General features: G+C 42.7%; 1 protein-coding gene across 8 annotated transcripts in view; it reads left to right on the forward strand.

Annotated features, from left to right (window-relative positions):
• The window catches only part of KATNAL1 (katanin catalytic subunit A1 like 1), a 239003-nt gene that overhangs the window by 139159 nt on the left and 72230 nt on the right, over positions 1–27614 (forward strand). The window contains exon 1 of one of the 8 annotated variants that reach the window (XM_016187828.2): positions 22029–22131. The exons of 4 other annotated variants lie outside the window; for them this stretch is intronic. The gene's annotated coding sequence lies outside the window, so the exon portion shown is untranslated. 3 more of the 8 variants (XM_007522398.3, XM_016187827.2, XM_016187829.2) reach the window with 3 other exon arrangements.

The raw sequence follows: 27614 nt of genomic DNA on the forward strand, positions 1-27614 counted from the left end.
AGAACCATTACTTCTCTCACCAAATGTCCCCCCCTTTTTTTTTCCTCCAGGGATATTGCTGGGGCTCCATGCCTGCACTATGAATCCACTGCTCCTGGAGGCCATTTTTTTCCCATTTTGTTGCCCTTGCTGTTGTTATTGTTGCCATTGCTGTTGTTGTTGCTGTTGGACAGGACAGAGAAAAATCAAGAGAGGAGGAGGAGAAGACAGAGAGGGGGAGAGAAAGACAGACACTTGCAGACTTGCTTCACTGCCTGTGAAGCGACTCCCCTGCAGGTGGGGAACCGGGGGTTCGAACCGGGATCCTGATGCTTGTCCTTGTACTTTGTGTCGTGTGCCACCTGAATGTTTCTAAGTGCCTCTGAATGCATGTGTTTCTGTTAGGAGGTGCAGATGTTAAAAATACAGAGCTTGAAACTTCTGAAGGTAAGAGCCAGTGGTGGGTGGTGGTGTTTGAATGTTCACTCACCAGCTCAAAAGCTGAGGTCTCTCTTTAGCTCTGCTGGTTCCTCACATCCCAGATGCAACTGGTTGCCAAGTCATCTTGATCCTGTTTCCAAAATGCTTCTCAGTTCTCTTCATTTGCCTTATTTCCCTGTTACTGTGCTCTAAAAGGTTGCCGTTACTGTGATTGTCTGATCTACAGCAGTTTTCTCATATTCAACCCTCACAACTCCTTCATGGCTCCTTGTTACGTCATGTCCAGAATAAGACATCACCTCCCTGCCACACTATTCTGGCACTAGCATGAGTCCCAGCTTTCTCTGTTATGTCTATTGTTTTAAATTTTTATTTTATTGTTATTATTATTTTGTGAGAGAGAACAAAGCATTGCTTTACCAGCCATAGGGATTCATTTGCTTTGTCTTTCTTGCTTCTGTAAGAGCTAAGGGTCTTGTTTGTTTTTCTTTTTTCTTATTCTTTGTCTTCTTCTTCTTTTCTTTTTTAACCATACCACTGCTCGGCTCCGGCTTATGGTGGAGTATGGGGGATTGGACCTGGGACTTGGGACTTCGAAGCCTTAGGCATGAGAGTCTTTTTGCAACTACGCCTTGTTTTTTCTTTTTCTCTTTTTAAACCAGAGCACTGCTCAGGTCTAGTTTATGGTGGTTCAGGGAATGGAACCTGGGACTTTGGAATCTCAGACAGAAGAGTCTCTTTGCATAACCATTATGCTATCAACCTCTGCCCCACCCCTGTGATTATAAGGCACACACTCTACCACTGAGCCAGCTCCTCAGCTCCGGCCATGTCAGCCGCTTCCTGGACCCACACTAGTAACGGCTCTCAGAGAAGGCTGGATATGTCCACAGCTATGGCTTTGTTCATGTGACTCTTCTGTACAAACAGAAACATTCTTTCTTTTTTCCTCCCAAGTAAAATCAAATCTGCCTTTCCATGCCCAGGTTAAATGCTGTCTGTTCAGTGTGGTCGGTCAGTGGTCATAGCCCTTGGTTTATGCATTAGACTTCTCATTCCCGAGTCACCAGAGGGCCCCATATTCTATCCCCCAAAGTACCATAAGCCAGAGTTGAGCAGAGCTCTGCTCAAAAGGACCTTGAAAATGACATAATTAGAGGTTATAGCTCTTATTTCTTCTGTAGAACTTTTTTTTTTAGATGTTGGACAATAAGCTAGTTGCTGAGAATGCAAAGGGAAGGCACCGTTCTTGCTCTCTAAGAAGGGCTCAGTTCAAAGGTGACATGAATTTGAGTTTGAACATACACTATGGGAAGATGTAAATGCTGCAAATCTGTGTAGAGGCGTGTGTGTGTGTGTGTGTGTGTGTGTGTGTGTGTGAGTGTGTGTGTGTGTGTGTGTGTGTGTGTGTATCCACAAGTACATGGGCATTTCAGAGGAAGAAACTCCTAAACCTACCTGAGGGATTCTGAAGGAGTTTCCAGGCTTTAGAGTGTTTGATCAGAGAGGCTTAGTGGGTGAGTAGGGTTTTTCTACACCAGCTCAGCACTCTAGAGTAGGGTTTTTCTAAACAAGTGGCAAGAGGATGTCTTAAGAAGAATAAAAGGCCCCTTCAAAGGCACTGTGAAAAGAGCAAGGCATTTGTGGGGAAGGAAAGAAGAGTCCATAATAATAAGTGCTAGCTGTGAAAGGTGGCTATAGGTTTGGCTTGGAAATGGACAGCTTATAGGGCACATTATGGGGAAACCACAGACACACGTGACTCCTGCAGCGGGCGGGTGGGAAGAGCATGTGCTGTGATCTGTTTCCAGGAGCAAAAACATTTCAGAAAGATGCCTGCTCTGAAAAGTATGGCTAAATATCAATTTACAATAAAATCAGTTTAAGTCACTTTTAATCTAAAGAGTATTTTCACTCTCCCAAGTGGTCACAGTATTAGTCAAAAAGGAAGATAGTAGTTTCTGAGTGCCTGACTCATTCATTTATTTTTTTTCCTGTTCCTGAGAATTCCAGTAAGATAATGTTTAATCTGTGTGTTACTGAATTTTGACTGGAAATAGGAAATTATACAATCTAAGGAATAGAGGACTACTCTGTACTTATTAGTGCAAAAATAGATCAGATCAGTTTATTTTTAGCCACATGACTCTTCTTTGTTTTTGTAAGAAAAAATTTTTTTTATTGCCACCAGGGCTTATCACTTGGGCTTTGTGCCTGTGTGACAAATCTACCACTCCCAGAGGCCAGTTTTTTCTTCCTTTTTTTCTCCTCTTCCTCCCCCTTCTCTTCCTCCCCCTCTTCCTCCTCTTCGGCTCCCTCTTCCTCCCCCTCCTCCTTCCTCTCATCCTCCTCCTTCCCCTCTTCCTCCTCCTCCTCCCCCTTTTAAAATTTTGATAGGACAGAGAGAAATTGGGAGGGGATGAAGGGAATAGAGAGAGGGAGAGAGAAAGACAGCTGCAGACCTACTTCACCGCTCCCAAGGCTTTCCCCCTGCAGGTGAGGATCAGGAGCTTGACCTGCGCCCTTGAGCATGGCAACTTACTCGCGGCAACATACTCGCGGCAACATACTCGCTCAGCGGGCTGTGCCGCCGTGCAGCCCTTCTCCACGTTCTTGCTTCCCATTTGCTTCATGGACAATGACACACACACACTCTCTCCCGCCCCCCCCCCCCTCCTGCCTCTCTGTCTCATATAACCCCTCTCATTCCTCACATAAAATATGACTGCTGGCTCTTGGACCCCACCCTTCTGATTTGGGAGGAATTAGCTTGGTTCTCAAGCACTTTGCATTTCCAATCTGATTATAGCACAAGGTCCCAAACGACACTGCCCTCCCATCAACTGCTCTGAGTGGCCTTGCTTGACGCCATTATCTTTTTTGTTATCTCCAAAACAGAAAGCTTCCTCCTTCATCCATTTTGTCTCACTGGTAAGTGTGCATGAAAAGTAATTATACTCAATTATGACACTTTGACTTTTGTTAATTAGGCAGTTTTAGAAAATTATATAGAAGTCATGCAATTTTTCACCTTGATTCTGGGCTCTCCCTTCATGAACCTTGCATATGTCTGTGTTTAGATCACTCCTCACTTACCAATGGGGATGAGATCAAACTCACCAGTCTGGCATTTAGAACCCCGTCCTTTGTAGCCAGTCCCCAGAGTGGCTCCGTCAACCTAGTACACCTGGTTTAAAACACGAATCACCTGTTGCAGGTCACTGGTTTTGCTTACTTGTCCTTATCTCATGCCTCTCCTGCTGCTGAAATCTCCACCTTCATTACTAGTATTTCACAGCCTGTGTTTCTCTTATCAACTTTATGTACACAGTGAAGATTTGATCCTCTCGGGTTTCTTTCTCGCACTAATCTTTGCCTTCTGACTGGTTGTGCACACAGTCATAAACTGCTTGGATTTTTAACTCATATCTCATATGTATATGTTGTCCTTCACAGTATAAACTGGTTGAAGTCAGAAACCACATACAGACAACTCCCTGGATTTTAGGATTCTATGTGATACAAAATGGTATACTGTATGTGGGCTAAACAACATGTTGAAACTATCCACATAAATAAATCCAGGTATCTGAAAAAAATCTTTTGTTAGACTACGGGTCTTGATTTTTTCTTTTTCTTTTAGAAATATGAAAAGTATCTTGTAGGCATTAAGAGAAGTGCAAAATGCAGCAATAATATTAACGGGCATTTACTGGGTTCTTTCAGTGTGTTAGGTATTTTTTCTAAGTACTTTCCCATGGAATAACTGCTTTAGTACTCCAGATACTTCAGTGAAGCTGGTACTGTTGTAACCCCCACTGCACAGTCAAGGAGACTAAGGCACAAAAAGTATAGTCACCGTCAAAGTCAGAGAGAGCTTGGGCCAAACAGCTGGGCCAAGTGCCCAAAAGCTTAACTACAGTTACACTGCATCTCATTCACATAAGGAGCATGAAATGTAGTCAGAGCTGAGGAATAAGTAGCAGGATTATAATTAGAGCACAGAGAAACTTGAAGATCATGTCAGGATTTATGCCTGAGAGATAGTGAAATGGAACTTTTCTTCTTTCTAATGAAGGTGTGGTATTCTAATGAACACAGCAGAAAGAAGAGGTCATTATCTGTAGAGCCAATTTCCAGACACATTTGACATTCTAATGTCTCCAATTTGATTACTCTGTATATGATATGTATGCTCTTAATTTTCACTTTTTTGAAAAGATACCCTACCCAAAGTCTGCATACATTTCCAAGTATTTTTATTTATTAAAAAAAATCTACTTTTTGGACTTAGCAAATATTTAATCTTTTCCATTTTAATAGTGAGGAGTCCTCCCTTGGGGATCCCAAGCTCTTTAAATAATTTTACATTGCCAGATTTCTTCTAAATCAGCTCAGCTTCTACGCTCCCCAGAGTAGTCCAGTCCCATCATTTGCACACGTACTACATCACAATAAAATGCTGCCTTTGTGAAGTCCTAGAAGTGTGAGTATTTGTCTCCAGGCTATTGCTGTGGACTATAAACTCTTCTCAGTTGAGAGATAAAACTCTTCGTTATTTAAATCTCCAACTTTTTGTAAAGTGGAGTTTTCTCTAACTATATTATTTCAAGTCTTGTGAAAGAAGTGAGCAAATGAGGTAGCGTAACTCATCTGTAGATAATTTCTGTTCGGACCAGTTTAAGGGAAAGTCCTGTTCTACTGGTGCCCAGATCTAAATAGGTAAATAACTCATCTCCTCCAAATCAAATACTTTGTTTCTTTAATTCTGGCATGAGAAGGGAGTTCAGTGGTAGTTAAGGAAGGGTTACTTCATCTCCCATAAAGACACAAGTCATAGGTCTAATCACAGTAATGCTCTAGATTTTACATGGTTATTGACTTGATAATGACGTATAAGAAATGTGTACTTGTGTTCAGTACTAGCACTGTTAAAGTAAAAAGATGTAACAAGATGATAAAAAGTAATACTCTCCCTGTTGTGTCAGAAAAACTGCTGAGGGTTGGCAAAATAGCACAAAGACGAATAGAAAACATATATACAGTAAGCAAGACCATTATAGAAAATCACCCACATAAAACAATAAATAGAAACAAACAGGAAAAGAGTCAACAAGAACATAAAACAACTTGGGAACAGAAAACAGAACGGCTTTAAGCAAACCACATTTATCGATAATCATCCTAAATGTGAATGGCTTAAATTCATCAGTCGAAAGATTCCTGGTGACTGAATGGATTAAAAAGCAAGACGCATCTGTTCTGTGTCTCCAGGAAACAGACATCCAACAGAAAGACAAACAGAAGCTCCAGGTGACAGGTTGGAAGGAAGTATTGCAAGCCAATAATGTAAACAAGGGCAGGAACAGCTATTCTAATACCAGATAAATTAGACTTTCAAGCAAAGAAGGTGAAAAGTGACAGGCATGGACACTATATATTGGTCAGAGGATCAATACAACAGGAACTGAGCAATCCAACAGATTATGATGACACAACCATCATCAATATATATGCTCCCAATATGTGTGCACCGAAATACATAAAAAGGTACTACTGACCTTAAGGGAGACATCAACAACAGCACAGTATTAGTTGGAGACCTGAAAACAGCACTCACAGCAAGAGACAGATCATCAGAACAAAAAAATCAACAAGGAAATAGAGGCCTTAAATGAAGTCGTAGATGAACTCAACTTAATTTAGAACCTTTCACACCACCCCCCAAAAGAATATACGTTTTCAAGTGCACATGGAACAATCTAAATGACCAACTATTTGTAGGGACATAAAGACAGCCTTAATAAATATGTAAATTCCTGACCATGAGGTGGTGAGATTAGAAATCAATCACAAAACAAGCAAAAAACCAAAGTGATACACCCAAACTATGAATACTGAACAGTATACTTCTGAATAATACCTGGGTCATCGAAGAGATCAAAAAAGAAATAAAAAATTACTTGGAGAACAATGAAAATGAAGAGACCAAGTACCAGACCCTGAGGGATGCAGTAAAAGCTGTCTTAAAAGGGAAGTTTATAGCAATACAGGCCCATATTAACAAACAGCAAAGATCTCAAGTAAGTTACCAAACATTGCAACTAAGCCAACTAGGAAAAAAGCTACAGAGAGACCTAAAAGTCAGCAGGAGAAAGAAAATAGTCAAAATCAAAGCAGAAATTAATGAAGTAGAATCCAGAAAGGTGATTTAAAAGATTAATGAAACCAAGAGCTTGTTCTTTGAAAGGACAAATAAAATAGATAAAACACAGGCTAGACTCACAAAAAAGAAAAAGCAAGAAAGCTATGACTAAGACAATCAGGAACGAGAGAGATAAAAGTAGAACTAAAGATGAGATATAAAGAATTATATATGAATATTATGAACATCTCTGTGGGAATAAATTGGACACCCTAGATGAAATTCTTTCAAATGTAGTCCATATGTCTTCTGGTTTGATATATTCTATAAACTTATTGGCCAGGATTTGGGACAATCTACCTGGGTAGACTGCACAGAGTTAAAGAAGTTTTTGTAAGTGAGACACTATTTGGATCCATTTTTGATTCACATTTGCCTTTTTTTCTGCATTCCTGAATTTCTGGCTCTCAGTAGGGTCAGAAGCTACAGTTAAATGTGTCCTTGACTGCCCTACACGCCACTGAGTTTAGCTCCTTTGGGTTTCTGGGCCTATTTTGGGAAACCCTGAATTGGTCCTGTGGGATACTTAGTAAAAAAATATTTAAATAGTTCTGTTCTGCTCAGCATTACACTTCAGTGTTTCAGAGTAGACCTGGAACATGAGGGAAATATTTGAGATTGTTCTCAAAAGAGATGAAGACACATAATCGGTTAAGAAGAGACAATGAGTTATTTCAATCCCACTTTCATCATTCAGTCCACTACCAGTGAGACAACTAATGCACTTAGTTGTAGATGTAAAGGTTCTCCTTACTGAGAAATACAGATGACTTCATATGTATTCTGTGTTTGTCAATGTCAAGTTCCACTCCTTTTTTTTTTTTTTTTTTTTTCATAATTCTGTCACAACATCCTACAGAGAACAGAGGTTTTCAAGAAATGCTGTCACAAACTTCTGTCTCCATGGTAGTCATTTGTTTATTCATATAATAAAATACTTATTAAGTTTTGACTTTCTGTCAAGCATTGTGTAAAGAGTAGGGATAGATAACTGTAGAGATACAGACCCCACACTCGAGGAACTGATTACACAGAAGGGAAAGCGTGAAAAGAGGCAGGGCTCCGCATGACTGCTGTGATGGTGGGAGGCATGGAGTCCTATGAGCTATCAGGAGGGGGAGGCAGGGGCAAGGGGATAGACTTTACCAGAAATGCCAGAGCACTGGGAAGGACAAAGAGGCACTGGGAAGGTGAGAGGGGTGGAGGAGAAGGGGGCAGAGTGACATGGAGGAGGAGTGTGAACACAGAGGACTAGGGCCTGAGGAGGCTGGGGTGCAGAGCAAGCCAAAGCAGGCACAGTCATTGGCCACTCTGAACCACATCTGGTAAACTAGTGTTCCCCCACACCCATTAGCAGTGCACGAATGATATGTAAATGAGATGGGACAGGGAATCTCAAGTGTGTGTGGTTTCAGAAAGCTTGTTGCAGCTTTAGATATATGTCTGGTTATATGTGTAGGTCCTGAGACATCTGTCTGTCTTTACTGACTACAAGGTCAATTACAAAAAAAAAGTTTGAGATAATCTGCAGTGCTACTGCAGGGATCTAAGGGTAACATGATTTGATTTGTGTTGTGGCACAGTTCTCGTAGACACAATAGGAAGAATGGATTTGAGTGTTTGGTGTAGCATGATGGCAGGTGCTAGAGTAACTGTCATGCAGCGAAGGAGAAACGGCATGTTGTGAAAGGCAGGTCAGCCAGGGAGAGGACCGTGGCCCGGTGATCACAGAGCTGCTGTGCCAGACTTCTAAGCGAGTGAGAAATAAAGTTTGAGCCTGGTTTAGTCCGTTATTATTTCTGCTTATAATGACTCCTTAGCCAATATACTTAATGCCTACTTGCCTGTGGCTGATGGACTGACTCTAAGATGCCACTTCAGTGATCCCCACCCTTGAGTATACATCTGGGTAATCTCCCTCCCATGAATATAGGTGAGATCTGCGACTTGCTTCTAACCAACAGAGGATGTAAAAGAAGATATTTTCAGGAATAGAGCATATAAGATTCTGATTTCTTTGTTGTGAGCAAGTCTCACACTGGCTGGTTTTGATGAAGCAAGTTAGCATGCTAGGTATGGGCCCTGTGAAGAAGCTCATAGAGCAGAGAACTGAAGGCAGCCTCTAGCTGACAGTCCTCAAGGAACTAATGTCCTCCGTTCAGCTACCTGCACACAGTGAGTCTTCAACAGTCGTGTGAGCTCAGAATGGGTCCTTCTGGAGCCTCAGCTTCAGGTGAAGCCCCAGCTGGCATCTTGATGACTACCTTGTGAGGTAACCTGGAGACAAGAAACCCCTTAAATTGTGCTTGGATTCCTGACCCATTGAAACCTGGAATAGTGCATATGTGATATTTTTATTTTTTAAGATTTATAAGAGTGAGAGAAAGAGAACCAAAGCACTTTAGCATATGTCACACTGGGGACTGAACTCAGAACTTCACACATGAAGTCCAGCACTCTCCTCATGGCAGACCTCACTATGTCACTGTGTGTTGTCTTTAACCTGTAAGTTTGTAGTGTTTTTTTTTATGCAGCAATAGATAGCGAATGCACTGCTTGTTATCTTTCACCTCCCCTACCTCCTTGACGTCTGCTTCCTGTTCCTGAAGTAACAACACTCATGCTCTGACACTATGTCAAACCCAAATGCACCTCCATACTTTCTTTGTTTTAAATACTTATTTATTTTCCCTTTTGTTGCCCTTGTTGTTTTTTATTGTTGTTGTTATTGATGTCGTCAGTGTTAGAGAGGACAGAGAGAAATAGAGAGAGGAGGGGAAATCAGAGAGGGGGAGAGGAAGACTCTCCGCTTGTGAAGTGACTCCCCTGCAGGTGGGGAGCCAGGGGCTCGAACCAGGAACCTTCTGCTGGTCCTTGCGCTTCATACCACGTGCACTGCACCTCCATACTTTCATGCTCATCAATTTGGCAAAATGAAAAATGTGGTATGGCTCCAAGATCCAGTAACTTAGGAATTCTTTTACACTGCTACTGTGAATGGAAGTGGATAGAATCACTTTAGGAAATAACTGGTAAAGAAAATCTAGGAACTGATGAATATGCTCTGCTGAATACTCTTGGACATTAATCCTATAAAAGCACTCACACATGTGAACACGGTAATATCCAAGAATAATCACTGTGCAACCTTTAATATTAGCTAAATATGAGAAGTAGGGTGCTGTAGCAAATGCTTACAAGTGTGAAATTAGCTTTGGAACTGGCAAATGGAGACAGGCTGGGTGACTTTTGAGATATGGAAGAAAGAAAGAGAAAGAAAGAAAGAAAGAAAGAAAGAAAGAAAGAAAGAAAGAAAGAAAGAAAGATTAAACAAACAAAGAGACCCTCACAGAATGGGAGAAGATCTTCACATGCCAGACATCAGACAAGAAACTAATCACCAAAATATATAAAGAGCTCAGCAAACTTAGCACCAAAAAAGCAAATGACCCCATCCAAAAATGGGCAGAGGATATGAACAAAACATTCACCTCAGAGGAGATCCAAAAGGCTAACAAACATATGAAAAACTGCTCTAGGTCACTGATGGTCAGAGAAATGCAAATTAAGACAACACTAAGATACCACCTCACTCCTGTAAGAATGGCATAAATCAAAAAGGACAGCAGCAACAAATGCTGGAGAGGTTGTGGGGACAGAGGAACCCTTTTACATTGCTGGTGGGAATGTAAATTGGTACAGCCTCTGTGGAGAGCAGTCTGGAAAACTCTCAGAAGGGTAGACGTGGACCTTCCATTTGATCCAGTAATTCCTCTCCTGGGGTTATACCCCAAGGACTCCATAACACCCAACCAAAAAGAGGTGTGTACTCCTATGTTCATAGCAGCACAATTCATAATAGCTAAAACCTGGAAGCAACCCAGGTGCCCAACAACAGATGAGTGGCTGAGAAAGCTGTGGTATATATACACAATGGAATATTATGCAGCTATCAAGAACAATGAACCCACCTTCTCTGACCCTTCTTGGACAGAGCTAGAAGGAATTATGTTAAGTGAACTAAGTCAGAAAGATAAAGATGAGTATGGGATGATCCCACTCATCAGCAGAAGCTGAGTAAGAAGATCTGAAAGGGAAACTAAAAGCAGGACCTGATCAAATTGTAAGTAGGGCACCAAAGTAAAAACCCTGTGGTGAGGGGTAGGCATGCAGCTTCCTGGGCCAGTGGGGGGTGGGAGTGGGTGGGAGGAATGGGTCACAGTCTTTTGGTGGTGGGAATGGTGTTTATGTACACTCCTAGTAAAATGTAGTCATATAAATCACTAGTTAATTAATACGAGAGGGGGAAAATTAATTGTATGTCTCGAAGTTTTTCAAAACACAAACTGAATCTTTTTAATATATAGGCTGTGTATTTGATATGCAGACTCTCTCAAAAGCCTAGACCAAGTAGATTAGAAGCATCCAATAGCACAGCTATATACAAGATACTGGGTACTGTACAGCAAACCCTAACAAAAGGACTTTTCAAAGTTAACCCAATTACCAAATAATGTGATGATAACATTAACTATCGATTGTCTTTTTGAACCCTAAGACAGCAGGAACCTCACATTTCCACTACAGAGCCTCTACTTCCCCCAGTCCTAGAACCATTGTATAGGGCCCACTTTCCCGCATGCCTCTCCCAATCCATATCAAATAATATTGCATTTGCCGATCACAACCTAACCAACACAACGATTGCCACCTCAACATGCTTCACTTCAGACTGTGTCCAGAGACTTCACGTGTGGAATGACAACCCTTCAGCTTCATTACTCAGGTGAGGCCTTTCCTTTCATAGTATACTCTAATTCCATCTCAGGTGGTTCACTTTCTAACAAAGTCCCAAAACCTAGATATACACCAGTTTCTGTGAGAGAGAGCATATGTTCACACGTATCCATAAACTACTGCAAAATATATACCTGAAAGCAGAAGTACACTAGAGTTTGCAGTGAGTACCCCCCTAACACTTCCTCTCCACTATTCTAAGCTTTGGGTCCATGATTGCTCAACAAATTGTTTGGCTTTGTATGTTAACTCTCTTTTCAGTCACCAGGTTCCAGATGTCATCAGGATGCTGGCCAGGCTTCCCTGGACTGAAGACCCCACCAATATGTCCTGGAGCTCCGCTTCCCCAGAGACCCACCCTACTAGGGAAAGAGAGAGGCAGACTGGGAGTATGGACCAACCAGTCCATGTTCAGCGGGGAAGCAATTATAGAAGCCAGACCTTCTACCTTCTGCAACTCACAATGACTCTGGGTCCATGCTCTCAGAAGGATAGAGAATGGGAAAGCTATCAGGGGAGGGGGTGGGATATGGAGATTGGGTGGTGGGAATTGTGTGGAATTGTACCCCTCCTACCCTATGGTTTTGTTAATCTTTCTTAAATAAAAAAGAAAAGAAAAAGAAAGAAAGAAAGAAAGAGAGGAAGAAAGAAAGAAAGAGGGGGGAGGCAGGAAGAAAGGAAGGACCTAAAATGAAGTCACCTGTGCTAAACTCTGTCATCAAACCAAGACTTAATATCTAACTGAACAGCAATTTCAGCTTCTCCTAGGAATGTAGCCTTTAACCAATCCATCTAGAAGTTTGTAGTCACTATTAGGAAGGTAATCTCCCCATAGTGCCTCTCTCCTACTCCCCTTTCCCTTGTGACCTTGCCTGGGACAATTCACTCTTCCTCCCTGCCTCCACCCCCGCCGCCTCCACCCCCACCCCCACCCCCACCCCCAAGCAAAGCTTTCCATTTTGTACAGCAATCTGATGTTCCCTTCTGCTTGTTAGATGGGATGCCTCCTGACTTGCTTAATAAAGCCAAGTAGGTCTTAAATTTTACTCAGCTGAATTTTATTTTTTTAACAGGTGTATGCTAGAAGAGGCCTGCACTGCAGTGAACAGACCATTAGGGGTAATTCTGGTGAAAGCACAGAAAGAAGAGAGCTATAGAAAAAGCTTCAGCTAAAAGAGAAAAGGAAAAGAAAAGAAAAGAAAAGAAAAGAAAAAGCTTCAGTCTTCTTATATCGATGTTGAAAACCATATTGAATAGGGATGGTAAAGGCCATTCAGAGGAGGTCTTAGATGGAACAGAGCAACTTTCATTGTACTGGACAATGAAGAAATAGCAAGAATTTTTGTTTTGTTTTCTTTTTTAATTATAAGGTAGCAAAGAAATGAACTGTGTTCATGTTCAAGTGTTTTGTGGAAGTTAAATATTTGTAAGCAAAGAAGGTGGGTATTTAACTGAGAAAGTTTCTAAACAATGTTGCCTGGTTCTTCCTGGCTCCTTAGAGGAAAATGTAAAAGCGAGAGGGTGGGTGGTGGTGCACTTGGTAAAGCCCACATGTTGCCACGTGTGAAGACCCGGGTTAAAGTCCTTGGTTTCTTCCTGCAGAGGGGAAGAAAATTTGTGAACAGTGAAGCAGTGCTGTGGGAGTCCCTCCTTTCTGTCTCTCTCCATCAAAAACAGAAAGAAAAAAAAATCGCTAAGGGAAAAGGGAGTTGTGTAGACAGTGAGCTCCAGCAAAGATTCTGACATAAAAAAATGGATGTATTAATCAAAAAAGAATCATAACTTAAAGATTTGGAAAAGCATCATTTATACATACTGAAGATGAGAAAGCCTTTTAGAGGGCATCTGCAAGAAGACTAGTATGGATCTGACTTCTCAAGAGAAGTCAGGAGCCTGTCTTTAAGACAGCGAGAATGACCAAGCCTCTCCTCAGGCAATTCACAGAGGCTCAGGGGTGCCATTCCCAGGAGCTGAGTGCAAGCTGCCAGGCACTGCTTCATATTGTATGCTTGTGCGATGAGGACACCAATATGCTGGCACCTCACACCTTACTGCTGCAGCAAGGTCATGGCCACGTGAGGTATGAGCAGGCCCAGGTATGGTAAGGACTGAAATATTTGCCTTTCAACAGGGATGCAAAGTATGGTGGCATCTCTACTCCTGGGCAGAGCGTGCAAGAGCAGGGGATGTAGAATGAGGTTCTGATCCAAAGAGTTCTAGCTTCTCTATGTGCATATGACCAGGTTTCACTCACTGCTCAACTTAACTGCATAGAGGTACAATATGATGGGGAAGTCTCCATGACAACAACATACGCAGACAATTCAGTTGGTAATAGAGCGGGAGAGTGAAGGGGATAGGTTAATTCCAGTGGAGGTTAGGGAGATGGGTTGGCTGACTGATAACAATGGGTGAGGTCGACCTCTTGTTAAGGGCCCAAGGTGGTCCTGCTGGAGTAGCCTTCAGGGCCAGAATCCAGAAAGCATCTCAGATTTGATCCAACTTGACATTCAAACATGTAGCTTAGAACTATGTAGCATAGAAGTATGGGGAGACAAAAAACTTCCATGCCTGAGGCTCTGAAGTCGCAGGTTCAATCCCCCGCACCATCATAAACCAGAGCTGAGAAGTGCTCTGGCCTTTCTCTCTGTCTTTCTCTCAGTACCCCCCCCCCCATTTTACAAAGAGAAATATTACAAAAGAAATATATATATATTTTTTTTTTTTAAAAAAAGAAGTATGTTATCAGGACCACTTGCTGATTATAATCGTTTGGGCCTTTTATATAGATGATTTTTTTTCTTTGCCTCCAAGGTTATCACTGGGGCTCAGTGCCTGCACTACTAATCCACTGCTCCTGGCGGCTTCCCCCCCACCCCCATTGTTGCTGTTGTTGTGGCTGCCACTGCTGCTGTTTGATAGGCCAGGGAGAAATTGAGAGAGGAAGGGAGGAGAGAGAGGGGGAGAGAAAGACACCTGCGACCTGCTTCATCGTCTGTAAAGCGACCCCCTGCAGGTGGGGAGCCTGGGGCTCGAACCAGGATCCCTGCGGCAGTCCTTGTGCTTCACACTATGTGCACTTACCCTGGTGCGCTACCACCCCCACCCTCACCCCCATAGGTGATTTTTATCTGTTCTTGTCTTATGCATGTTTATATGTGGGCATCAAGTACTTATTTTGTTTGCAATAATATAATTTTCATTTTTTTGTAATATTTCTATTTACCTGTTTAGATAGAGACAGGGAAATTGAGAGAGAAGAATATAGAGGGAAAGAAAAAGAGAGAAGAAGGGAGATCTGCAGCATTATTGCACAGCTTGTGAAGCTTCCTCCATGTAGATGGAGACTGGGAGCTTGAACTCATGTGCACTGTAATTATATACTTTTCACATATATTTTAAATGTTTCTTTTTTAAAAAACCCGAACTGCTTATCTGTTATACGGCATAAATCTTGGTACAGATCAAAATAGACAAAAGATTATAACACATTACTGCCTTTAGTTCATTTCGTTATAACTTCACTAGATTGTAATAAAAGGTAAGTAACTATCGAGTTGAGGAAAGGAGGCAGAGGTAAGGCTGGATAAAGATGTTAGAATCCTTTTTTGGTTTTTCTGTCATCACCAGAGTTGCACCACTTCTGGTCAACTTTTTCAGATAGAAAGAGAAATAGAGACACAGAAAATGAAAGACACCAGAACACTGAAGTTTCTATCAGGGCAGTGGGAACCAGCCTCTCACCTGGGTCATGGCCATGACAACACCGGCACCCTCCCAAGTGAGCTATCTTACTGGCCCTGTTAAGAATTCTTTGAAACACTTTTTAAGAGGTTTCATTATTATTATTTTAGTGACTTAGTAATAGTTTATGAGATCATAAGATTACAGAGGTAAAGTTCCACACCACGCTCACCACCGTACTTCTGTGCCCTCTCCCCTTACGCTTCCCCACCTCCAGTTTAATTGAGGGGTTAAGGGTTTACAGTACAGCTGACATATGGGCACAATGTCTCATCTTGCCATGGTAGATGCCTGCAAAACACTCTCCCCCCCCCCCAATTTAGTAAGGCAAAAGAAACCACCACCCAAATATTTATTTTTTATGTGAGATGACAAAGAGAAGAACCTGGGTGCTACTCAGGTCTGGAATATTCAGTGGTGGGGGTTGAACCTACGGCCTCAGGCTTGAATGTCCTCTGCTCTAAAACACTAAGCTACTTCCCTGACCCTACAATTTTTTGTGTGTGCTGGGGCTTTAAACTAGTCAATTTCACTGTTCCTGGTGGACACCTCCAACCCTTTTTAAAATTCACAGAAGCAGGGGCCAGGCGGTGGTGCACCTGGTCAAGCACACACATTACAGTATGCAAGGACCCAGGTTCAATCCTCTGGCCCCCACCTGCAGGGGGAAGGCTTCACAAGTGGTGAAGCAGGGCTGTAGGTGTCTCTCTGTCTCACTTCCACTCTATTTCTCCCTCCCCTTTCAATTTCTGTCTCTTTGCAAAAATAAATGAAATAAAAAAATTCACAGAAGCAGTAGAGAGAGGCAGAGAAAGAGACACAGAGAGGGGAGACAGACACAGAAGAAGAAAGATCACAACACTGGTCCACCATTTATGAAGTTTTCCCTTGTGTGTGTGGATGGTGATCCCATGTAGTGTCAGGAGCTCAAACCTGGATTGTTGAGCCTGGGTGTTTGAACATGGCAAAGTGTGTTCTCTACTGGACAAGATACTGCCTGGCCCATAGCATCCTTTATTACAACTGTCAATGAGGGACTGTCTCTCTCTTGCTGCTGGGGTGATCATTGTGTCTCAGTGCCTGCATGACTCCACAGCTCCAGGTGTTCTTTACCCCATTTGTCTTATAGGAACAGAAACAGAGATGGAGAGACAGATGCCTGGGGGCTGGGCAGTGGTGCACCCAGTTAAGCGCACATACTACCAAGCACAGGGCCCTGGGTTCAAGCCCCCACTTCCCATCTGCAGGGGGTCTGCTTTACAAGTGGTGAAGCAGGTCTGCAGGTATCTATCTTTCTCTCCATCTCTCTGTTTTATCTTTTATTTTTTCTTTGTTCTATTTATTTATTTTCCCTTTTGCTGCCCTTTTTTTTTTTTTACTCTTGTTGTAGTTATTATTATTGTTATTGATGTCATAACTGTTAGATAGGACAGAGAGAAATGGAGAGAGGAGGGGAAGACAGAGAGGGGGAGAGAAAGAGAGACACCTGCAGATCTGCTTCACCACTTGTGAAACGATTTCCCCTGCAGGTGGGGAGCCGGGGGCTTGAACCGGGATCCTTATGCCGGTCCTTGTGCTTTGTGCCACATGTGCTTAACCCGCTGCGCTACCGCCCAACTTCTCTCTTTGTTCTATTTAATAAAAATTAGGGGGCAAAAGGGGGAAAGATGGCTCCTGTGCATTTGTATTGTTGGCACTGAGCTCCAGAAATAACCCTAGAGGCGAGAGAGAGAGAAGGGGGGAGAGAGGGAGAGAGAGAGAGAGAGAGAGAGAAAGAGAGAGAGAGATGTGTACCTGCATAACTGCCCCATTTGTGAAGCTTTCCCAACACAGGTGAGGACCAGGGACTTGACCCCAGGAACATGTGTGCCCATAGTAATGTGTACACTCTACAGGATACACTACTCCCTGGCCCCAGTGAAGGTTTTTCTTTTCTTTTAAGTTTTTTTTAACTTTACTTATTTATTATTGGATAGAGATAGAAAATTGAGGGGAAGAGAAGATAGAGATGGAGAGACAGAGAGACACCTGCAGCCCTGCTTCACCACTCCTGAAGCTTTCCCCCTGCAGGTGGGGACTAGGGTCCTTGTGCACTTAGCCAGGTGCACCACCGCCTGGCCCCAAGGTTTTTCTTTAAGGTTAAATTTGAGGTGAGATTTGAGAAAGGAGTGTGGCAGCTTGGTGAATATAAGAAGAGAACATTAAGGAAAATGTGACACTGGAAGTTTGCTTCAATAGCTAGTCACTTAGGAATGGTTTATGTGAGCGAATCTTCATGATTTTGTATCATAAATAACAAAGAAGACCTAAAATATGTTCATCAAGAGGAAGTGAAGGAAACCAAATCAAGGCTATCACTTTCAGTTTTTCTGTAGCCCATGTGGAAGAGGCTATAAAGTAGAAAAATCAGAAAAGAAAGAACTCCAGAGGCCCTTAAGAGTGACTTGTGTCTCTTCAGAAGAGAAAAATGGGATTCCAGCCAAACTTTCCTTTTTTCACTCAAGACTGAAAGTGTTTTGGTGCTAGGGACTGTTCAATTTAATGCTGTCTGCTAGGATAGAAAATCCGGCCACAAGCTGCCCACTTCTCTGTTACGTGCCACCTACACTGTGATGCCTCAGTGGCTAAATCAGAAGGTGACAGGCTTTCCAATTCACTAGGGGTTATCTTGTCAATCACAAATGAAGTAACCTGCTAACATTTTTCTTGAGTAATTCACATTTGGCTGTCTATTCCTTTACTAAAGCAGGTGGAAGGGTGTTGCTGATGCAGTAGCACTGTGTAGAACACACTCCATGACTGAATGCGGTGAGCATTGAAAATACCACTGCTCTACTTACGAGTATAAACATGCATATATTCATCAAGTTACATATCTGAAACACTCCAGGGCGTTAAAAATACACAGAGAGCCCGAGAGTCCTGGGCTTTCTGTTCATTTTTGTAAATTAGCATAGACAAATAAAAATTGTAAGGGAGAAAATTCTCACAGGCTACTGCCAAAAGGTTTTCTGTTTATTTTGGCATACATAAGAAATATGAATTCCTCAAGTGTGGAGCAGCTGTTTTCATTAGAGCAAAAAAAAAAAAAAAAGCACATGGCTGGAACTTAGAGACAACAGCTAGGGATGTCAGGGTGCCAACAGAAGAGATAAAACTTTGGAGATGGAAAGGGTATACCCACTGAAGCATGAGATCGAAACCGAGCTTCAAGGAGCGGGTGGAAGAGCTGGTGAAAAACACAGTGCAGTATGCTTGAACACCAGGGTCTTGGGCTACTGAGGAGAGGTTAGCAAAATCACCTTATGGAGGCAAGACTGACAACTGAGGAGAAACAGTTGCACAAAGTCTCTTAACCATAGTGCCTCTTGTGTGAACAAATTTGTTACTTTGGGCTTACAGTCTGTGTTTTAAAAATTATTATTTGAATGGCTACCAGGGCTATCACTAGGGCTTGGTGCCTGCATAACATATGCATTGCTTCTACTGGCTAGTTGTTTTTTTCTCTTGCTTGTGATAGAAACTGAGAAACATGGAGGAAGTAGAGGGGGAGATAAACACCTACAGCACTGCTTCACCATTGGGGAAGCTTCCCTCCTACAGGTGTGGACTGGCAGCTTGAACGAGGGTCTTTATACATGGTAACAAATGCCCTCAACTTGGTGTGCCACCACCCAGCCCCCAGATTTACAATGTGTTTCACCATCACTTGAGTTGATCCAAAGTGTCCAAGGAAAACAATAAACTCACTGTCAGTTCCTTATTCATTCCCAGCTGGCCGAGCCACGATGCTGTGCAGGCTGTGCTTCAGTGGCCCATGGCCTTCCTTCGCGTGACTGCCCTTCTTTAGCTCACTGCAAAGCAGCTGTTCCCACTCAACCGCTGTCATCCATTCTCCTCAAGTGACTGATCCTGCCGAGCTAATTCTCTGGGATCCTGACTTCAGAAAACAAGAAGGGCAGTGCACAGGAACCTTGCATTTGGTGCCTTCATGGCTGTAGACTGTTCTCCAACCCTGGCCAGCTGCCTTGCAAATGCAAGTGACCGGTCACAGGTGAAACCAGATGAGGAGTGGAGGGATCAGGTGAACCTATCATCCCTACAACAAAAACATGTGTTCAGCTGCTAGCAGAGCTGGATCATCTTTTCCGTAGTAAAGGTGGATCTATTTATATGCTCATTCTCAATGCAGAGTTGTGACCAAAGTGCTAGAGGTGGCTGGTTTAGGTGTTGCTTCTATAAGGATTGCTTAATACTTTGACTTTATTCTGGGTTTTATTGCTTCAATGCTGTCATTTCTGCTATAAATATAAGCTATGTTTTTGTAGATTTTGACTTCTTTTCTTTCTCTTAAACATCAGTTCCAGTTCCTATCAACTGCTTCCTTATTTAAACAAAATAGTTATCATAACTGAATCAACTATGTTGGTAACTGTGGCAGGTTATGTGCATGAAATTCTTAGTACTGAGAAACTACAGTGTGGACTAAATCTAGAAACTACAGCTGCATATTGGGAGAAAATTTTTATTTATTATTATTAATTTTTACCAGTGTCAAGTCCTGGCACAGAAGCAATTCCATTGTTCCCAGGTTGACTTCCCCCCCTTTTTTTAATCTTTATTTTAGTATTATCTTTATTTGATAGAGATAGCCAGAAGGAAAGGGGTGACAGAGAGTGAGAGAGACACCTGCAACATTGCTTCACCACTCGTGAAGCTTTCTCTTTTGCAGGTGGGGGCTTTGGGCTCAAACCCAGGGCCTTGTGCATTATAACATGCGTGCTTAACCAGGTGTGCCACAACCCAGCCTTTGGTTGGCTTTTCTTTATGAGATAGGTAGATAGATAGATAGATAAATGGTTATTGACTTTTCTTTATGAGATAGATAGAGAGATAAATGGTTGTTCCTGAGTGGTGCCAAAGCTTGAACCTAGGGTAAGCTTGAATCATGTGCTAAGACTGGTGCTCTACCAGGTAAACTATCTCTTAATCCTGAAAACTATTATTGTTATGGCTGGCACTAGAGTTCCCCCTGGAGAAAGTACTTTCATTGTGTAGGAAAATACTTTTGATAACTGAAAATACTGGATGCGGGAGAACAGGAGGGGAGAGATGGGCTAGAGACGCTTGTTAGTGGGTTGTTATAGTTTATGATAATGGCTGGTAGATACTAAGGCCTGAAGTGGGCTACTGAAGGCTTTTAAGAGCAGGGCATTCTAGTTTTAGGTTATTTGCATCTTTCATTTACCCTCTCCCCAGTTACTCCAACACTTAGAAGACTGCTGTAGAAATCACAGAAGGCTTTGATTTCTGCATTGTGTCAGGAGGAGAGAAAAGGGCTATTGGAAGATGAGAAATAAGGGAGTCTGTGTATTGAGAGAAAGAGAGAGAACTCAAAGCCAGACGTGATTCTGAGGTTGTCACCCACAGGGAATTCATGGTGTTGGAGAGAACACTGACCTCTTCATAAGCAGTGGAAAAGGGACTTGGGTCAGTATCAACAAAATCCCTGTGGGTCTAGTGACCGCAGCTAAGAATTGGAGGACATACAGTTTTCTCTTTCTGATCATGATAGTTGAAGAGATGTTTATTACTAGACAGTAGTGGCAGTAATTGCTCTCTCTCCCTCCATTTACTTAAAATATTAGGCCTCATTTTCCTCATCTGGAAAGTACACTCAGTGTATCCTCAGTGTCTCTACACCAACATAGATTGGAGGTTTCTGGGAGGTGGGGAGGGACAAAGTGGGTGAAGGTGGTCAAAAGGTACACACTCCCATTACAGCATGGCTGTAGTCAATACTATTGTGCTCTATATTCTTATGTTTTGAGGTACCTTTATTTAGAGTAATCTTCAACACAGCATCCCATAAGTGTTACGCATAAATGTGTAAGCCCCTGTAACCCAAACCCTGTACAAAACCAAACAAAACCCCAGCTTTTTCCATCACAGAAAATTACCTTTTCAGTCAACCACATCTTATTCTTCTATTATCTCTACTATGGGTTACATAACTAGTATTTTTTTAAAATGACTATTATTACCAGAGTACTGCATAGCTCTGGTTTATGGTAGTTCGGAGGATTGAACCTGGGCTCCAGGCATGAAAACCTTTTGCATAACCACCATGCTATCTCCCCAGCCCTAAAAATGATTGTTCAGTGCCCGGCTTTTGTCTTACAGTGCTTCGTCGCTATCAGTACTTCTCTTTTTCACACCGTGAGACAGATTATCTCGTCTGCAGATCAAAATACTGGGCATCAGAGCTCGGGAATTGCTCACAGTTATCACCGGCAAAGCGTTTAAGGGCAGGATATGAACCAAGAAAGCGGCTTTTATAATGCATGTCTGACAAGGGGGGGAGGGGGAAGGTGAGCGGGAATTCACAGACGATCATCTAACAGGTATTATCATTATAGATGCAAATGTCATGGAAACCGGCTGCATTCCCAAATTCTCAGGCATAAATCATCCTAAGGGCCATATGCATTATGTCTTAGTAAAGGACTCCTTTCTAGTCCCCGTCTCAAAAATGGCAGGAAGGTGTGCACTTGTGCAGACTGCACGTGGAAGCGGCGCGAGCCGAGGGGGTGAGCGGTCAGCGCGCCCCGCCGCAACCAGACGGGGACCCGCCGCGGGGACCGCACCCAGCGCCGCAGCGGCCCCCTGAGCTCAGCCGGTCACACCCGTCCTCCGCAATGTCGCGGTCACCTCGCGCAGACGCACCTCTGCGGCTCTTTCCCTGACTCCCGCACCCCGGAGGAGGGAGGGGCAACCAGACTCCTCCCAGCCACCGCCCCCTCCCATCCCCCGGAGGAGTTCGTGGTTGCCATGGCAACGGTGCGCAGCCGCCGCTTTTTCCACGCAGGTCGCGAACTAACGGACTCGGTGGCGGTGGCGGCCTATGCCCCACCCCCACCCACCCGGACTCTATCCCCAACGGTCTGTGGACCTGCGGCGCATAGGTAATGACCCCTTAGGGAGACGAGGAGGAGAGCCTGTGGTGGAGTGCACGGAGATGGACAGCCCCGCGGGGATCCTGCCCCGGAATCGCTGGGCTGCGAACCGCGCGGATTCTCGGACGCAGGCGTCCGTGCGAGGCTGGGGCGGGGGTGGGGGGTGGGGAGGGGGGGAGAAGAACAACAAAAGCGCGTGGCATTGTGGGCATTGTAGTTCCGTGACTCCTGGAGCTCGCGGTCTCGGCGGGGTGACTTTGATGGGCGGACTACAGAACCCGGCAGCCCCGACAGCTGGGAAAGGCCGATAAACTTTGAGTGGACCGGGGAGAGAGAAATCTTTGTGGCTAGGGGGCTCTTGGGTGGTCGTGGAATTTGGCTCTGTGCGCGGGGCAAGGGAAGTCGAGGTGAGACTGGGGCTGCGCGTCCAGCCTTTTGGTCCGCCCAGGCCACAGCGCTCGGCCACACCCCGGCTGGGCCACCGCCCCGCGTACAGTCGGGGATGAGCCGCGGCCAGAGCTGCGGGGCCTCGGGCCTTCGCCGTCTCTGACCCTCCCAGGTTGCTGCCTCTCGGGTGCAGAACCGTATGTATGTTATGCATTTGTTGGGAGACCCGAGGAGCTTGAGTTCAGCAGGGTTTTCTCCTTTCCCTGACGTTTATTTCAAGATTTAAAATTATGCTTAGTTTGAACTAGCTTAGAAGGGTTGGCATCTTAAATCCCTTAATAATTATTCAGAGGACAATGATGTATAGAGGTTAAGTGAAGTAGATGGAAGATACGATGCTGTTCTATAGGGGCACCTTTTGTTCTTACTTTTTTTTTTTTTGCATCTTATTGAGGGTCACGATAGCAAAATAAGTACATATCCACTTGCTAGGCTGAACACTACAAGTGACACATTTTGCATATTAGTTTGCATTTAAATTAACTATTTTTCTTAAATCACAGACTTAAAAAAACGGTGATTGCTTTTAAGAATTCCTCAGGAGCATGCTATCAGAAGGAAAAAAAAAAAAAAGCCATGTTCTGTATTTATTTCTTGTAAATGAACCGCAGTACTCCTTAGCACCTAGATTTGGTTTTGGAACTTGATGATAGGAAACTGACACAGGTTTTAAAAACTTCCCTTGGCAATTAATTTTTTTTAACAGGTGGATAACCATAGATCACCATCTTAGACATGTGCATTATTTCACGTATTCAGTAGTATACTGGAAATTGTCAACAGTATTACATTGTTGTTTGTGTGTCTAACAAAGCAAACATCACAGTACAAATCCCTTTTTAATTAAATTAAAGCTGACCTCTAAATTGTACTTAAAGCCGTAATTTTGAACAAGGAGATGCAAAGTAGATTTAGAAAGACCACTAGGAAAGAAAAAAAAAAAGCCAAAACCTGAGGTCATATATAGTTTTATAGGTACATGTGTATTACCTTTTTATTCATTCAGACTTTAAAAAAAAAAGTTAGGTGACAAACATTATGTGAGTGCCTGCATGTTCATAGTTGTGTCATCCCAGTAGTGTGATAGATATGATGGTAAGCTGCTGTAGGAACCCAGGGTGGGAATACTTTATAATGTAATGGTAATCTTGATCAATTCTACTGTGTGAAGCACTAGGCTGCATATTTTGCAAGCAGTTCAATATTTGATCCGTACAGACCTATAAAGTAGTAATTGAGATTTAGGGGCTAGGAAACAGGCTTAGAGACTTTGCCTAAAGGCATAACTCTTAGGGTGCAGAGCCAATGACTTCAACCTAGGTGGGTCTAACTCTTCCTCTAACTCATGATCTCATTGTCATTCTCCATAGTCATTGGTAGAAAGATACTGATTCAGTGAAGGTAAAATGTGGTATTTGATTTGTGCTGAGAGAGTTGAATAAGCTTTCACCAAAGAAAGAATGAGATAAAATATTCTAGCAAATGGCATAACAAGAGCAGGGGATCAATTTGAGGTTGTTCTTTTTTTTTTTTTTTTGTATCTGAGGAATTCTGGATCATACCAATGACTAAATACCAAAATATTTGCTGTACTGTGCAAGAGGCCATAACTTAGAGCATCTGGTACCATAACTAAGCACTTACCAGTTCTCTTCAGCATGAGAAAACCACCAAAGAATTTGTTGACTGAGATGGGAGTCTGGTCTAGGTACACAATCTTACAGCTCCAACTTGAGCTTAACTAGCCTGTTTTTACAATGCATGAGCTGCAATTCAGTATTCATTCAGGGCTTCAGGGAACACAGACCCTGGAGCAGTGTGCCCAGATAACCCAGGGAGGATTACACTTACATAAGCAGAAAAATATGGTCAGGCCTGGCTGTGCAGAAGAGATCTCCATGATAGGACATTTTTATCTCATAGGGAGTTCATCAAGCAGTGGTCCTGGGAGGCCTTTGGCTTGTAGGTGTGGTTTCATCTCAGCTGTAGACATACCTGGGCATGATTAAAACACCTGTGAGACCTGACCATGTCTGGGACCTAAACCTCCACAGCCTCCTGACTGCTTGGTTTTATTCAGACTTGGGATGGCTCCAGGTCCATGCTTAATTTTAATTTAATTTATTTTTATGTAATTTTTTAAATTTGTGCCTCACAGGTTACACACCTGTAAAAGTACAGTGTATAGTTCCACACTACACCCACCACCAGCCATGTCTAATAAAAAATATTATTTATCAAATTTTAAATTGGAGTAGTGGCATTATTGAATTTGTATTTTAGGGAGAGAAACCCAGTTTCTGTGTAGAATATAGGCCTATGAGAAGGGGAGGTTGTCATGGTGGTAAGAAACCATTTTCAGAAAACAACAAACAAATAAAAACAGAAAAAAAAAAACCCACTGGTAATTACTGGTCTCAGCAGTTAGCATATAGCTGAGATAGATTATAGAAATGCTTATGAGATAAAATTAATCTGCGTTAGATTGAGTTTGGTCGCTGGGAACTAGAAAGATTTGAGAACTCTTCTTGGTTTTCTGGCGGGGATGGCAGGATGGTGCAACCTGTGGTTGAGATGAAGAGCAGCAGGTTCTCGCTAGGGTGAAAGATGAAGTGAAATCACTTCAGTTTGTCTATGTGTGTGACCCTCAGGTAAAGATTTGGGTCAAGATCAGGGAAGACCTGAAGGCTGCTGGCAGAGGTTTGCATGCAGATTAAGTAGTTGAAGCTAGGGAGGAGCGTGGACAAGCTCATGTAGCACAAATGTGTGAAAATGAAAAGGGAAGAAGTTTAAACATGAACCTCTTGGGAAGAATCAGATTTATGTGGTATGTGAGTGAGTGTTTGGGGCCAGGGGGAGCTGTATGTGAGAGCAAGTAGGGGAAACTTGAAAGGATGCTGAGCAGTTCAGAGGCAAGGGAGAAGGGGAGGAGCTATGGACAGTGTGTGACAGATGTGGAAGCAGAGGAAGGTAAGAAGCAGGGAGTAGGCCGAGCACTTAGGTGGTCCTATCTTAGATATTTTAGAAAAGGCAAACAAGGCGAAGATTGAAAACTCTCCAGTGGATTTGGTGACTACAAATCGTTCAATTTTGCAGAAATGAAGAAAGGCAGCCTGAGCATAGGCTACTTGGAAAACAGTTAAAAATTCCATAATTACACATCTACAGGAGGAAATGCAATAGTGAACCCTCATGTAGAAACCTATCTTGAAGACTGAGCACACAACCACCTTTGTTTCATCTCTAACCCCTACTCAAACCTGGATCCTTTTGGAGTTGAACTCAGCATATCTTTCAGTATCATTGAAAGTTAGGGTTTTTTTTTTTTTTTAAATAAATGCTTTATCATCTTTGCTCTTTTTCATTTTGAAATTATTTATTTGTTTTGGATAGAGACAGAGAAATTGAGAGGGAAAGGGGAAACGGAAAGAGAGACACCTGTATCTCTGTTCCACTGCTTGTGAAACCTCCCCCTGCAGGTTGAGGCCCAGGGGCTTGAACCTGGGTATGTTAGGGATTCTTTAAAAATAACAATTATAGCCTGCTTTAACAAGACAACACTTAATTCATAAAACATTTATATCCACTTTTTTTTTTTTGCTTCCAGGGTTATCACTGGGGCTCAGTGCCTGCATCACGAATCCACTGCTCCTAGTGACCGTCTTCCCATTCCTATTCTCTCCTCTCTCTTTTTCGCCTCTCTCTCTCCCCTCTCTCTACTCTCTCTCTGCCCTTCTCTCACTCCCCCCACCCTTTCTGTCTCTTACTCCTAACTGGAAAAAAAAAGATAAAAGAAAAAAAAATTCACCAGGAGAGGTGGAATCTGGAAGGCTAGAAGCCCGAGTGAAGCCCTGGAGACAGGAAAAAAAAAAGTCTTATATCTCATTTGATCTTAAATTATGTGTTTCTGCAACTACTATTAATAGTCTATAAAATAATAGTTTTTTAAATTCTTTTAAGTCTTTTAGAATTTTTAATCTTTATTTATTGGATAGTTACAGCTAGAAATCAAGAGAGAAAATGGGGATAGAGAAGGAGAGAGACAGAGAGACGCCTACAGCATTGCTTCACTGCTTGCAAAACTTTCCCCCTGCAGGTGGGGACCTGGGGCTTGAATCTGGGACCTTGCACAATGTAATATGTATGCTCAACCAGGTGAGCCACCACCTGGTCCCGATAATAGAAGTTTTTTTAATAGTTTATTTTAAAATAATAATTATCTCTTAAATACAGCAAATCAACCTTTTGTAATGTACGATTACCTGCTTCAGATGGTCAAGTAAAGTCACAGAAGCTGGCTCTTCGTCAAACTGAACTGACAGCCTCGTTGTACTACATGCTGAGAAGATGACGTATTGATCCACAGTATCTGAAAAGGTCTATCTAGTTCTAATGTAATAATTAGACAAAGACAGATAACCACAGTTAATGATGATACATCTAAAGTTACTGAGATGTGATTCAATCAGCTCTTAGCCCAGATACTCTTCTCTTCGGTAGCATTATTAGCTTATTGTTTCCCCCAATATTTTAAGTTCAGGTGGCTACAGAATAGAAGTTCTCCCTTAGTAGATAAAGCAAAACTTAACTATCACACAACCTCATGGTTTTGCCGTCACTGAGAACTAGTGGTTTCTAATTTGAGCTCAGTGAAATAATTCCTGCTTGTCCTAGCTCAGCTCTACTTCCACAGCAGCTCCTCCATGCTCCCTTCCTGGCCCCAATCTCTTCTGTCCTTACCTGACCTGCTGCCTAACCATTCTTAGAGATTACAAACTGTGAAGCTATAAATAGCCATGTCCTTTCTCACTTCTCTTCCTTTTTCAATGCATTCCTCTTCCTCCTAACACTAGCACACTGCCTAAGAACAAAGTTAGCTGTTGAATGGATACTTACTGAATGCAAAAATTAATTCAAGATATTCTCTCACCTTCTTTAGCTCACCATTAGGTACATTTTCAGAAACGTCTATCAGTTCTCTCTCTGTCTCCTGTCTCCTGCATCTTCAAACATTTTCTCCTGTGGTTCTTTCTATGATACTTATC

This window comes from Erinaceus europaeus, chromosome 5, assembly GCF_950295315.1.
Source record: "Erinaceus europaeus chromosome 5, mEriEur2.1, whole genome shotgun sequence".
Classification (NCBI taxonomy): Eukaryota; Metazoa; Chordata; class Mammalia; order Eulipotyphla; family Erinaceidae; genus Erinaceus; species Erinaceus europaeus.